The sequence below is a fragment of the Dromaius novaehollandiae genome, chromosome 5 (genome assembly GCF_036370855.1).
Source record: "Dromaius novaehollandiae isolate bDroNov1 chromosome 5, bDroNov1.hap1, whole genome shotgun sequence".
Lineage (NCBI taxonomy): Eukaryota > Metazoa > Chordata > Aves > Casuariiformes > Dromaiidae > Dromaius > Dromaius novaehollandiae.
The window spans coordinates 64875383-64887635 of record NC_088102.1 but is presented as its reverse complement, the minus strand read 5'-3'; the positions used below and the strand labels follow the sequence as shown (position 1 = coordinate 64887635).

General features: G+C 43.5%; 1 long non-coding RNA gene across 4 annotated transcripts in view; it reads left to right on the top strand.

Moving 5' to 3' along the window:
* The window catches only part of LOC135328526 (uncharacterized), a 26623-nt gene extending 14370 nt beyond the window's left edge, over window positions 1–12253 (top strand). For 2 of the 4 annotated variants that reach the window (XR_010389522.1, XR_010389521.1), the window contains 3 exons: window positions 952–1100; window positions 2655–2789; window positions 8984–9189. This is a non-coding gene — a long non-coding RNA (uncharacterized LOC135328526). Of the gene's footprint in view, window positions 1–951; window positions 1101–2654; window positions 2790–8983; window positions 9190–10128 lie in introns of those variants that run through there. The other 2 variants (XR_010389524.1, XR_010389523.1) reach the window with 2 other exon arrangements.

Here is a 12253-nt window from a genome sequence, read left to right as displayed (position 1 = left end):
CTTTAAGAGCCCCGCCACTGCCAGCCCTCAGGAAGCCAGCGGTTTGGCTTGAGGAGAGAGGCTGCACAGGAGCTGGAGCCCTGTGAGCTGTCTGTGCAGCCTGCCTGTGTGCCTGCCTGGTGCCCGCAGAGGGCTAGCAGTCAGTCTGAGCAGCAATGGGACAGGACAGCACACTCAAAATAGCCAGCAGCGTGGTACTTGGCCTTTCAGTCTCCGTTTCTTCTCTTAAAAACACACTTATGCTGCAAGCGGACTATTAATTTCAAGTAGCTACTGGCCGACACTATGCATTTGATTTTTAAAGAGGCTGCTTTTAGGAGCAAGTGAGAAAAAAATTGGCAGGGTATTTCTGCCTCTGCAATTTGCAATTGTTATTTCAAGCTAAATTTAAACAAGTCTAGGCCAGCAAATTTAAGGCTCGTCCTTGCAATCTTTCCATGGCACATTGTAAGGCCAGTCCCTTACTGCAGGTTGAAGCCACTGAGTCTCAGCACTGGAGCAAGTTTTTAAGGGGATCCTGTGGAGTGTCTGAAGGCAATGCGTTGCATGAGGGAGTTGTGCAATCCCAAACTGCCTGAAGTCTCTCATAGTTTGTATACCCTGCCCTCCTGTTTTGCCTTCCTTTCCAAAGCTGAGGATAAGAATCTCTATCTGTTTTCTTGCAAATGAGAAAATCAGACTTGACGTGTTGAGAAGGGCAGTGCCTTTTTTGGTATAGTCTGAAATTGGTGACTGCAGGTAATGACTTCCAGGCAGTGTAAGCCTTGGTAGATGCGCTCTGTGCTCCATATGGCCCATGAAAGAGCTCTTCAAGGTCAGCATGAGCAGATACACTCTGCACGTATTCAGAGTTTTTTGGGGCCTAATGGTACTAAACTATAGTCGGGGGATAAAGCCTATAAACCATTTATTGTCTTGCTGCTGTATGTTAATGATAATCAATGTTGTTAGAGTCTCTGCAGGTACCCGGAGCACTTCTGACATACAGACTGTCCTGGGAGTTAAATGGTTGGATTGACACCATTTGCTACTTGGCTTGATAAAGAAGAAATTGAATCCACAGATGCCCCAGTGGTGAGCAGTGTGCAAAATATTTGCAGGTGAAAATGAAATTATTCAAAATGTTTTAGCTTTTCCATTCACCAAAAAATTATGAATGAGCCCATTTCCCAGGTTTCATTTGAAAAAGAATCCTCTCAAAGTTAAAATGAAGCTGAGTTTTGAGCAAAAAGTCATTAAAGATCCTTGCTTTGAAAATTTAATATGAATATTCATCTGCTAAATGTTTGTTTTAAATTGTGTGTTAATATGGAATCAGTGGAGGTAAATCAGAAAAAGCAGACATGGATAATTCCACTCAAACTTCATATACTTTGAAGACTGTGGTAACTTCCAATGAGTAATCCATCTTCTACCTCTGGTCACCAAATGGTCCTTTTTTTGCTGCTCTCTGCTCAAAAACACCGCTTGTATATTGTCTGCATATTAGCCTTTATACTGTAGGTGTTGTGATTCCCGAGGGTATTCCTTTCCCTATTGTTTTCTGGCCATTTCCATTTTAATGGCTTTAAATACATTATTAAAATCTTACAATTATAGATGTTAGAGTGCAATCTGTTTATGGCGGTAGGTCTCAGGCAGTCTTCTGAGTGAGTCTGCAGGTATTGAACAAAACATTTTTGAACTCAGTGTCTTAATGCAGAAAAACTGCTTTTTTGGACATTCACCTGATTTCACTGGAATTATGAGGTGTAACTTAGAGTGGAATTTGGCCCATGTCACTTAAGGCAGCCAGTAACATGAGTTGATAGTGTTGAGAGGTTACTTATTCTGGTCTTTAGGACACTGGTGTTACCCATCGTGCTGCTGCCAAGTGTTTTACTTTTTGAGTTTTAAACTACTAGCTATAGTTGCTATCTTATATAATTCAGACTGTGCTGAATATTTACAAATTTCTCAGAACGGTTTGTTCTCTGGTTTAAATCCTGCCTGCCAACCGCCTGCCCTGGGGCAAAGAGAAAAAAAAGTTAGCTTTGATACTCCAAAACTGGTCAAATAAATCCTGTGCAGCTGGTCTGCATGAAATGTGCAGTGACTGCAAGCTGTAGAGAGGATTCGGAGGGTTTGGATGAACTATGTGCCTGTCAGATGCTAGGGCTGTTTTTTACTCCTTTGTATTGTTTTCCAGATCCGAACAATGAATTTCATAGATTGCACCAGAGAATATACTCTTGTGAAAAGAGCACTGTTTTAAGCAAGGATAATATCATTTTAAAAAGTTCTTGTATAGTAGCTCCCATAATAGGATCCAATCTGCATATGCTATTGCAGTAGAAATGTTAAATAGTAATTGACTTCAGTGCCTCAGGAGTGGCCTTTCCAGGCACTGAGAGCCAGGGCTCCCCAACAGCTCAGGACTTTCTTCACAGCTCCCTTTTGCTCTGAAGGACCATAACACATAGGTAGGTATCTTTATTGCTCCGTATGGATAATTAAGTGTGCAAAGTGGTGATTGTGATGCAGTTCCCTTAGGCGTATAAGCATATATGTGGAGTGGGTAACTGGTGGTAATGGGTGTGTAACTGGACAGTACTGCTTTCTTTATATGTTTGCACATGCTTTGACATTTTCCAACTTTGGAATTCTGGTTAAAGCTTCAAAGGGAATCCATGAGACTGCAGCAGCTAAGAATATACTTCTAGCCTTGGACGTTCCTGTGCAGTTCTGCAAATGTCTCTTCACTGATAAGGAAATGGCTTTGTCTAGCCTATACCTCAGTATTTGTCAAGGTAAGTTCTCTAGGACTTAGGATGGACAAGCCAGCACAGTACAACTTACACTTGCATGTACTTGTGGATGAGGAGTCAATAGTTATTATGGATTGGATACTGTTTTTTTCTGCCTGTGCTGTTTTAGTCACCAGCACTCCTGATTCAACCATCTCTTCTTTGCTTCAGGCAAGTGTTAACCCTTGGTGCCAGAGGCTTCTGCCCGGTGGTTCCCCAGGAAGGCAGGGGCAGAGTTAGGAACAGGACCCAGCAGTCCTGCCTGCCAAGTTCCCCTGAGCCTTAAGGGACACCTAGTCAGGGCTCTTGTTGCAGCCATCAGTCCTCTCCAGCTGTCCCACCACCCCTGCCTCAGGGTTTCCATAGCTCTTTTTGTAGTTAATATTCTCTGTGACAACCTTCATGAAACAGATCCTGCAGACCGTACCATTCAGGCTGAGATTTTGCAGTGCTGGCAAGAGGCAAGGCCCCTGGCCTTTCATGAGGGGTCAGCCCTCACACTAGGTTGACTCTTCCAGCGTGAGGGTGAAGCTCCTCCTTCCACTCTCCTCTTCCTCCTCCTCCGCACTTCGCCAAACAGCCTTCCAGCACTATCCCAGTGTTTCCCTTTGTCGTATCCTTCCCACTGCAAAACAGCTCAAGAGAAGAGTGGTGGCAGGAGCACCAGCTAGCAACAGGGACTGGCCAGGCATTGCAGGCAAGTGCGGGGAGAGGGGGCTGTCACTGTGATATGGGATGTGCCACTGTGACCCCAGACCGTGTTACGGAAGGGGGCTGCAGGGCCCTGCCCCATCCATGGGGACCCTGCCTGGGTTTGCCCTAAAACGGAGAGGGGATTTTCTGAAACTACTTATAACCTAGTGGAAACATGCTAGAGGCATGGAAGAGGGAAGTGACTTCAACTAATCTAAATCTCATAAAACCATGAAGGAAAAGATGTACAGCTCAGGAAAATAGCTTTTGGAATTCAAAGTTATGAAGGCTGGAACCAATTCATTGAGCAGCTTGTAGTAAGAAAAAAAACCTGGAGGCTTTTATTAATACAAACATTTATCAGCAGTATACTAGGAATGACTTAAAGAAGAGATTTATATGTTTGGGTCATAAATCAACTTCTAGCTAAAAGAGATAAGAAAATTTTCCTTGAAGCCAGCTGAGCTTATGCCTGTGGTGTAAGCCTGTTGGCCTATGACAGTTTCTTGCACTCTTTCCAGATTATTTGGTAGTGGCCACAGATTGAAATACCACTGGCCTGAACCATTCTTAAAATGCCTAGGATGAACAGCTTCTCTTAAGAGACCTTGATTGTGCTTGCTTCTGATGTGTTGCAGAGTGAGAATCCCCTTGTTCCCGTTAATGCACGCTCGTGATCTGGACTCTGGGAGGCAAGCAGGACTGAGGGACACATCTTGTTAGACAATAGTAAAAGCGTGTTGTGTGTGTAGAGGAGGATATGGCAGTCTGGTATATGCAGCTTGTCACTTTTAGCTGTTTGCTCTGAGGCAAGAGACAGGCAAGTTGCTTTCTTTTTTAAAGGAAGATCAGTGCAAGCAAAGAGGATGGGAAAAATCCTTAGGAAAATCAAAAAGAAAAGAGAAGCAGCACTAAGAGTGGGACAAATCTTTTATTAATGTGTATGAGCATTATTCATTTAACTTCACAAGAATATATGCTTTAACTGAGCATGTACCATGTACCAGCTGAGGACCTGGCCCATAATGTCCTTTATAAAGCTCTGATTCCTCCCCAAATAGTTTTCCCCTCCCTCTTCAAAGAGCACCTGTTGTTGGTGGAGGTGGTGATGATACTGGATTAGTGCACATGCGGTCAGCCTGCTTGGCCCCAGCCCTTTGGACCCCAAATGAACTCCAGCTGCTGTTGCCCAGAGCAGGTGCTTCATCCAGGCCCAGCAGCTGTTTGAGTGCACACTGTCATGGCCAATAGGAGGGGCAGGTCCCCTGACAGGACCCATAGGAAAAGCTGGTCGGCAGAAGGGAAGAAGAAGTGTGCAGCACAGCTCAGATTTGTATACCCAGCGTTTAGCAGAGAAGAATCGCTCCAGGATCTCCTGGTGGAAATGGGGAACGGTGGCTGTCATTCTGCATGCACTGAGCCTGCGCAGCACAGTGAAGGGTGATGGTTCCCAAAATGAGGCTGAGGGATGACTAGAGACCAGCAGGGCCATGACAAATGATTGATCTCCAAGTTGCCACACCCATCTTGTCAGCTGAAGATATGTCATGCGTACGTGGTAGTGCATGAAAAATTTTGAGGACTGGCAGTGTTTGATATTAGGAACCGTTGGTTAAAAGCTCAAGTGAGTTGCCTGGCAGAGGTGAGATTAGGTGCAGAACGGTGTACAGGCTAATAGTCTCTGCTAGATATGATAGCGTGGGCTTTACACTGACAGTGCCAAAGCCGGCAAGGGAAGACGACAGAGCCGAGAGAGTCTGGGGTTATGAAGCTGGGGTTATGAATGCAGGGGACAGTGGCAGGGAACTGGAGAGTGGGGAGGCGAAGTTGGGGGCATTTGGAGGAGGGTTGAGGTACAACACCTGGAGTTTGAGGAGTGGGGCACAGGAAGCCTGTGTCAAAGGAGAGGTGGCAGCTGCCTAGGGTTAGAGGAAAGGGGCAAAGATGCAAATTGCTTGCAGTAAAGCAGTCAAGGTGTTCAAAGGGAAGAAGGTGGGGATAGAATAGGGACAGAATAAGGACAACCCAGAGCTACAGCAGGAGGTACTCTGGGAATGTCTCATAGAGCAAGGAGCCTTACACTATACCCCATTCAGAGATGTTTCTCCGATTGCTGGCCTCACAACCAGCCCCATCGTTGTCCCTTGCAGCTCGCCTTCCGCTTCATTCCCCCAGAGCTGTGCCCGTTGTCCCAGGGGAGGCCTGTGTGCTGTCCTGCGCTCTCTAACTGCTTCTTGCGTCAGCTACAGCCTTCCTCCGGCCTCCTTTTCCGTGAGTGTGTGTTCAAGTGCTCTGCCTATGATCCATGCTGTGTTCCTCCTGCTCTCTTGAGGAGTGTCTATGCTGATAGGTTTTACCATTTTTCCATGTGGTTTTCTCTCTCACAGATTCCCTTACTACCTTTTCTCTACCTTTTCTCATGACTGCTCCCTCTTTTTGCTATGCCTCCCTATGTCACTGTCAGCATTAAAACACACCAAATTTAATGTGGCTCTTTAGGCTACTGTCCCCTGATCTGTCTTCACTAATGTTCCCAGAGTTGTTCCTGCTGCTCTGGTTGAAAACCTGCACGTTCATTTTGTGCCCCTGCCTTGTGCACAGTTTCTGCCATATTCCATCAGCCAGGCTTGTCACTCGGTGTATCTCTGTCTATTGCTCCACCAAGTTCCCGCTAACCCCTCATTAGGAGGGGTAAATGCTGAGCAAGGACATTTCCCTGTGTAGCTATAAAAGGATTATTTAGGCCATGTTTCATTACACCATAGCCTTAGCCCAGGAGAAAAACATGAATATTGGAGGGCTCTCTTTGTCAGGAAATGGGATTTCCGCAGGTGCTCAGTTGCAAATGCTCTGCATGCTTCTAAGGCTTGGCACGGCATTGCTAAATCCTGAATCAGGATGCAAGAATGTCTCATGACCTCTGCCATGTAAACCAGTGTCTGGCCATGTTTGGAAATTAGCCGTCAGTGATGACAGTAGACAAGCATGGATGAAATGAGCAGCTTGGCTTCAGCACTAAGCAAGACTTGTTAAACGTCTTAAGTACAGATGGTCTGATTCATATTTTGAATAATGACTATTTTGGCATTTTCTGTAGCATGTGCTAAGAAGCTGGATGGTCTTTCTTTGTCCTCTCACTGCCCTACCAGGATTTAAAAATGTTGTAATGAAGTATTTCTTCTCTTTACAGGAATAGGTACGATTGGTAGCTATAATTCTCATATAGCATGACATGGAAAGCTCTGGACAGAAAAATATATAGATCCAAGATAATATATGTGGGGGCAGCGAAATTATTTTGATTTTGGTTTGTTTACCTGCTGGGTTAGTCAGGTTAGCCAGCTGACTTCAGTTACCAGCTTTTTGGGACTAAAACTGCTCCTCTGTTACAGGCTGTTACAATTTCTGTCCCAGTGTAGCCCTTGCACTAGGTATTCTTCCTATTTGTATTACTTCTACATTACAGTTAAAGAATTAGAGAAGCAGCATCAGAGACTCTACATGAATAAAATACTCAAGGCTGTTAAGGAAATAGATGCATTAGATACCAGCGGTTCTTGGCTCCAATTTCTTTGCTTACTGGTCTTGGTCATGTCACTATTACACACAGAAAGAAACATCACTTACAGCTGTTAAAAGTGTGTGATACACATCTGCATGAAAGGAAGGCGTCCTTTGATCTGTTCTTAATTACTGTCCCTTTTTTTTCCCCTCCACTTTCAGTAATTTACAGTTCACTTGCCCTGCTGTGGCTTTATCAGCAGTAGTTCCCCAGCAGCAGTAGTAAAAGTAAAAAGTCAAATGCCATCTTCAGAGGTGCCCGAGGCCTGTATCAGCAATTGTGTCAGTAATTCAGCCTGGGTTTCCAGAGGTTTTTAACCACCTATATACGGGTAAGATTTTTTGAAGAGCCTGTCTGTCACTTGTTCAAATGGAATTAGGTACCTAGGACCTTTGCAGATTTTATACACGACCAAAAGGTATGTGGCAATGTCTACTGTGCTGTGTGGTGAGGAACGAAGCACTTTGGCTGTAGTAAGTCATAACTTACTAATGACTGGACTGAGGTTAAGGAAATAAAGAGCTTTCTAGCAGCCGTCCATGTTTTGGGGATCTAGAGAACAGAGGGATTTACTTTGTTTGAGGCCCTTGTTATGCTATGTGGGAATTCCAATTCAAGATCAAAAATACTGAAAGTGCTGCTTTACTGTATACCCGAATATTAGCTTGCTGCCAGTAGGAAAAACAATCATTAAGTGGTGAGTGAAAGTGGCGTCAGAAATGGACCTTGACAGAGTGGTAACATACAGTTACACCGAGTGACTTTCTTCACACCTGCTGTGGTGCATAACAGTAGCTGGCTGACTTAACCCATGGCACTACAAGCAGAGCATTGTGCTGGGACACAGCCTGGACCGCGATTGAATTACACACTGATTAGGTCTTCAGCTTCTCTCTGTCAGTGTGGACAATGAAGAATCAGAGGAGTGGACATGAGAGCTTTAGCAGGCCTTGTGCTCTTGGATGGAGGAGGATTAGTTTCTAAATGGTAAATTGTGTGGGGGCCAACAGTGATAAAGCTGAGCTCTGCCCTTCTGCTGCCTCAAAGGAACAGGCTTTGCAGAAAACCCATTCTCCCCCCTGCTTCAGCCGACTGCTATGATCTGGGGAGGGGGTGGACACGTAGTGTCTACTCCCTTCCTCTGCCGAAGAAGGAATAAAGCTCTGGTACGTCGGTAGGAATTTTGCGCCTGTACTGTAGGGGCACTTACTACCTTTTATTAGAAGGGTCATGGGACCAAATTCATCAGTCTTCTGCCGTTTCTACAGGGATGCAGAAGCTGTGGGATTTGCCTCCCACATTCAGATGCTGCTGGCAGTTTCACCCTCTGCTAGAGGGCATCCCTAAGAGCTGATTTAACCCAAAGTGTACCCTTTCCTGGGAGGTCCACAACAGGGCTGAGGAATTGCAAATGTTGCATTCCTTCCCTCCCGTCGTCTTCTCCCCCAGCCTCGCACTGCCTGTGCTGTCTCTCAGCTCACCTGGCAGTGCTCCTCGTGGTGGAGGTTTGTGCAGAGCTTGTACAGAGCCAACTTTGCATTTTGTGGCTGTATCCCTTGTCACTCGCTGTTCACTGAAACGGAAAAAGATGGGTTTGTTGTCATCTTGTATGCCACTAGGACCAGCTGCGAGGATGGCACACCCTCTGCATTCTCTTTCAGTTTTCAGTTGTAGGACTATAACACATCAACTTCTTGGGTTTTTTGGAGGAGTAAAGCTATTGTTTTGAAAAGCAGGTTAAACCCAAGTAGGAAACACTATTGCATAATGTGACTGATACACTAATGGGGGTGCAGAGCATTCCCATTCTATCTGGTCTTTGCACTTCTGCTTCCTGTGCGTATTAAATACGATAGCTATTAGGCATGAATGTAGATCCAGAGATGGGCAGGACTAGTTTGCCGTACAAGCATTTGTCTGATGGCCCCATCCTATTTTTCAGAATTGAAGATTTCACTCTGTTAAAGTTGACAGCTTAAAGCATTCCAGGAGATGGGGAGATGTGACGGTACTGAACCTGAATTACAACTGGGCACGTCTCAGATTCTTTAGACATCTTGGTCTTTGCTCATAAATAACAAAGTTCATGATCAATGGAAATATGACCTTCTCAAACTGTAAGTAATAAAGGACAGACATGAAAATGTAGCCGCTTTTCAATCATCTTAAGGCGTATTGACTCTGAAACATTACACTGAAGTGCAACAGGGGTGTTCCTATTTGTGATGGTCAAAGAATATAGAAGTAGTTGTATACAATCATTTTTTTAAGTTATCTTTGTTACTCTAATAAATCACCTCTCCCTGCAGACCTTCTCTCATTTGTTTATATTCTTTGCATTATTTATTTTCATTGAGCTGGGAAGGAATACATAGATACTAGATACTGCAAGATTGTAAAAGGGGCTTTACAGTACACCATTTTTAAAAATAGCTTGTGTTCTGGTTACTAATCTGAACTGAAAAAAGATACCTGTATTTCATACTCCTAAAAGCAGAAGCAAATTTGCTATATACTGGTTCAGGGTAATTCGCACATGAACTATCAATCCCCCCAAATCTCTTGCACCTATTTGCTCTAAAAGGTGGCATATCCTCAGTACCTCTCAAAAGCCGCTCTAAAGTCTGTAGAGTATGAAACTATTTCTTTGTTTTGTTTTTTTTAAAGCTCAGTGAAAAGTTTTAAATGAGATAAATCCAGCTGTTGCTCGACATAATGTCACTACCGATTACTGGCAATTCATTTTAAAATTGGAAAAAAAAGAGCTATCCTAAGTAGCCACTGTTGTGTTTAACATTATGGAGTATTTCAGAGGTATATTTTAAAGAAAAAAACTAAAAATAGTCATTCTCCAGTGCCAATACAGGACTCACAGAGGTTAATACCACTGACATCATGTTGGAACTTTATAGCGTTTCGTTAATGGTTATTAATGTACTGTTGCTGGGAGATAGACAGTGCCAGCTGTCAGTGTGGTACCTCTCTACTGGTGGGCCTAGGCCTCTGCTTAGAAAGGCAGAAGGGACCGTGGGTGCATTAGGAGCGTTGTAGTCTGCTTGCTACCTGACCGCTGCTCCACAAAAACAGAAGGAGACGCTGCAAGAAGGTGGTCACAGCACCTTGATCCTATGTAAGCTGACTTCAGAATGAGCCACGGTGAGTGAAGCAGGAGGGCGGCCAGCAGCAGATGTCTACAGAGCCATGTCCTGAAGGCACCGAGGAGTTTTGTTCAATTCAGATCTTCAGGACTAAACTCACAGTACGTAACCTTTGGAAGGAAACAGGGCAGGAAATTCAGACAAACTTGCCTGGAAATGATGTTAGTGGGCTTGAGGAGCAAGCCTGTGTTCACACAGAGAGCTTCAGAGCTTTGGGCACCAGTGGAAGGAAATCAGAAATGGCACAGAGAGAAGGAGAAAGCCCTTGAGAGGAAGGGGAGTCAGCTTTGTAATGGCAGAACGATGATGAACATGGAGCAATTAATTAGCTTTGACTACACGATACTCATTATACATCCAGATTTGTAGGTTTAGCTGCCCCACTTGGGGCTAACTATTATTTTGCATAATATGTTTGAATTACATCCACCATAAGGGAATGAAACAGATACATAAAGGTGCCATACATCAGTGTAGCATATCAAATTGAGAAAGGCATTTTTAGCAGTCTGTATTGAACGCAGATTTAAGCCAGCATTGGATTATACATTAAGTGTATTGTTGTTATGACAAATTTGAAAGGAGCTAAAAGCATTTCAATTGGTGAAAAAATGGAATTCTGTTTCCTTTCCCACAGCCTGGAACAAAAATGAGATTGCCCAGCCAGGTTTACGTAGCCCAGCATTGTACCTTGCGAGCACCCTGTGGTGAGTTTGAATGGGACATGTTGAGAACTGTTGTGGCACTGGGGAGGAATGGGCTTATAAGATCTCTCCAAATAATTTAGGTCCTAGATCTTTTTAAATGGTGATGTATGTTAGGACTGGGAAAAGTTCTGGCTGACTCCATGACTCCATCCAGTAGAGGCCAATGGCTTTTTTATTTTACTGTTACATAATTTTCTGTAGAACGGATTTGTCACCACAAACATTAAAAGCAATGTATTTTTCCACTGCACCTTGCAGTGCTAGCTTGAAACTTGAGCTTTTTGGAAGAGTGGTTTACAGAGTGGTGTCATTTTTTTTAAAAAGAATCAGTTGCTTTAAGTGGTAAACTGGTAAGTGTCAACTGCATTGCTCATGATTTAAACCTCAAAAGAAATAGGTATTTCATATGGCTATTGATGGGCTATGAAAGAATTGATGGTGCTAGAACTGAATCAGCTGCACTGAAAAGATTGTGGCTCTGAAAAGTGGTCCTCAGGTGAGAACCCCTGGTTTTAACTTTGACTCCAGCCATGCTTTGAGAAAGAGGCTGGACTAGATAACATCTCAACCTAAACTATTCTGTATTCAATCTGAAAACAATCCTTTGGTTAGGTGGATTCTAGTTCAGATAATTTTATTAAACCTCTCTAAAATCCAGCTAACCTAGATTCTGCGTTATGATTTTCCTTAGATGTTGGTATGTGTGTGTGTATTTATTTATCATCTGTGGTTTGGCAGCATGAAAAAGATCGCAATTACATTCCTTACAGAAAGAATATCTAAAATTAAAATGTGAATAATATACCGAGATTACTGAGCAATGAAATGCCTCATGGTCCAAGGATTGTAGCATTGTTTTGATGCTAACTAGTCTGACATGCCACATACACTATTTTATTCTTTCTGGTAATAAGAAAAATTAGTATATCATTACTAATGGATGTTTTCTAATAGGGAAGGTGGGTGTCTGACTGCACGACCCTTTAGTTTGGGGATAATTTTATTTTAAAACCCTTTAATTTTGCACATACAATATGGAAATAAATTGAAAAGTGCATATAATATTCCACATGTATTCTGCAGTTATGTAGCTTAATATCCAGACACAGTAATTTGTATGGACATTTTCTCTGGCTGTTTTATAGATAGAGTTCCCCATACAAGTCGTTTTCAGTCAGCTGCCTAATCTTTAGTACAACAGCCAAATTGGCGAGATAGAAACAGGATAGCTGGACTAAAAGGTGGGTGGAAAATTAGCAGGACTACCATTCTCTCAGCCGTACAAAGTCAAAGTGGCAGCTGGTTACTAGTGGCACCCACAAGGGTCAGACCTAGGGCATATTCAGT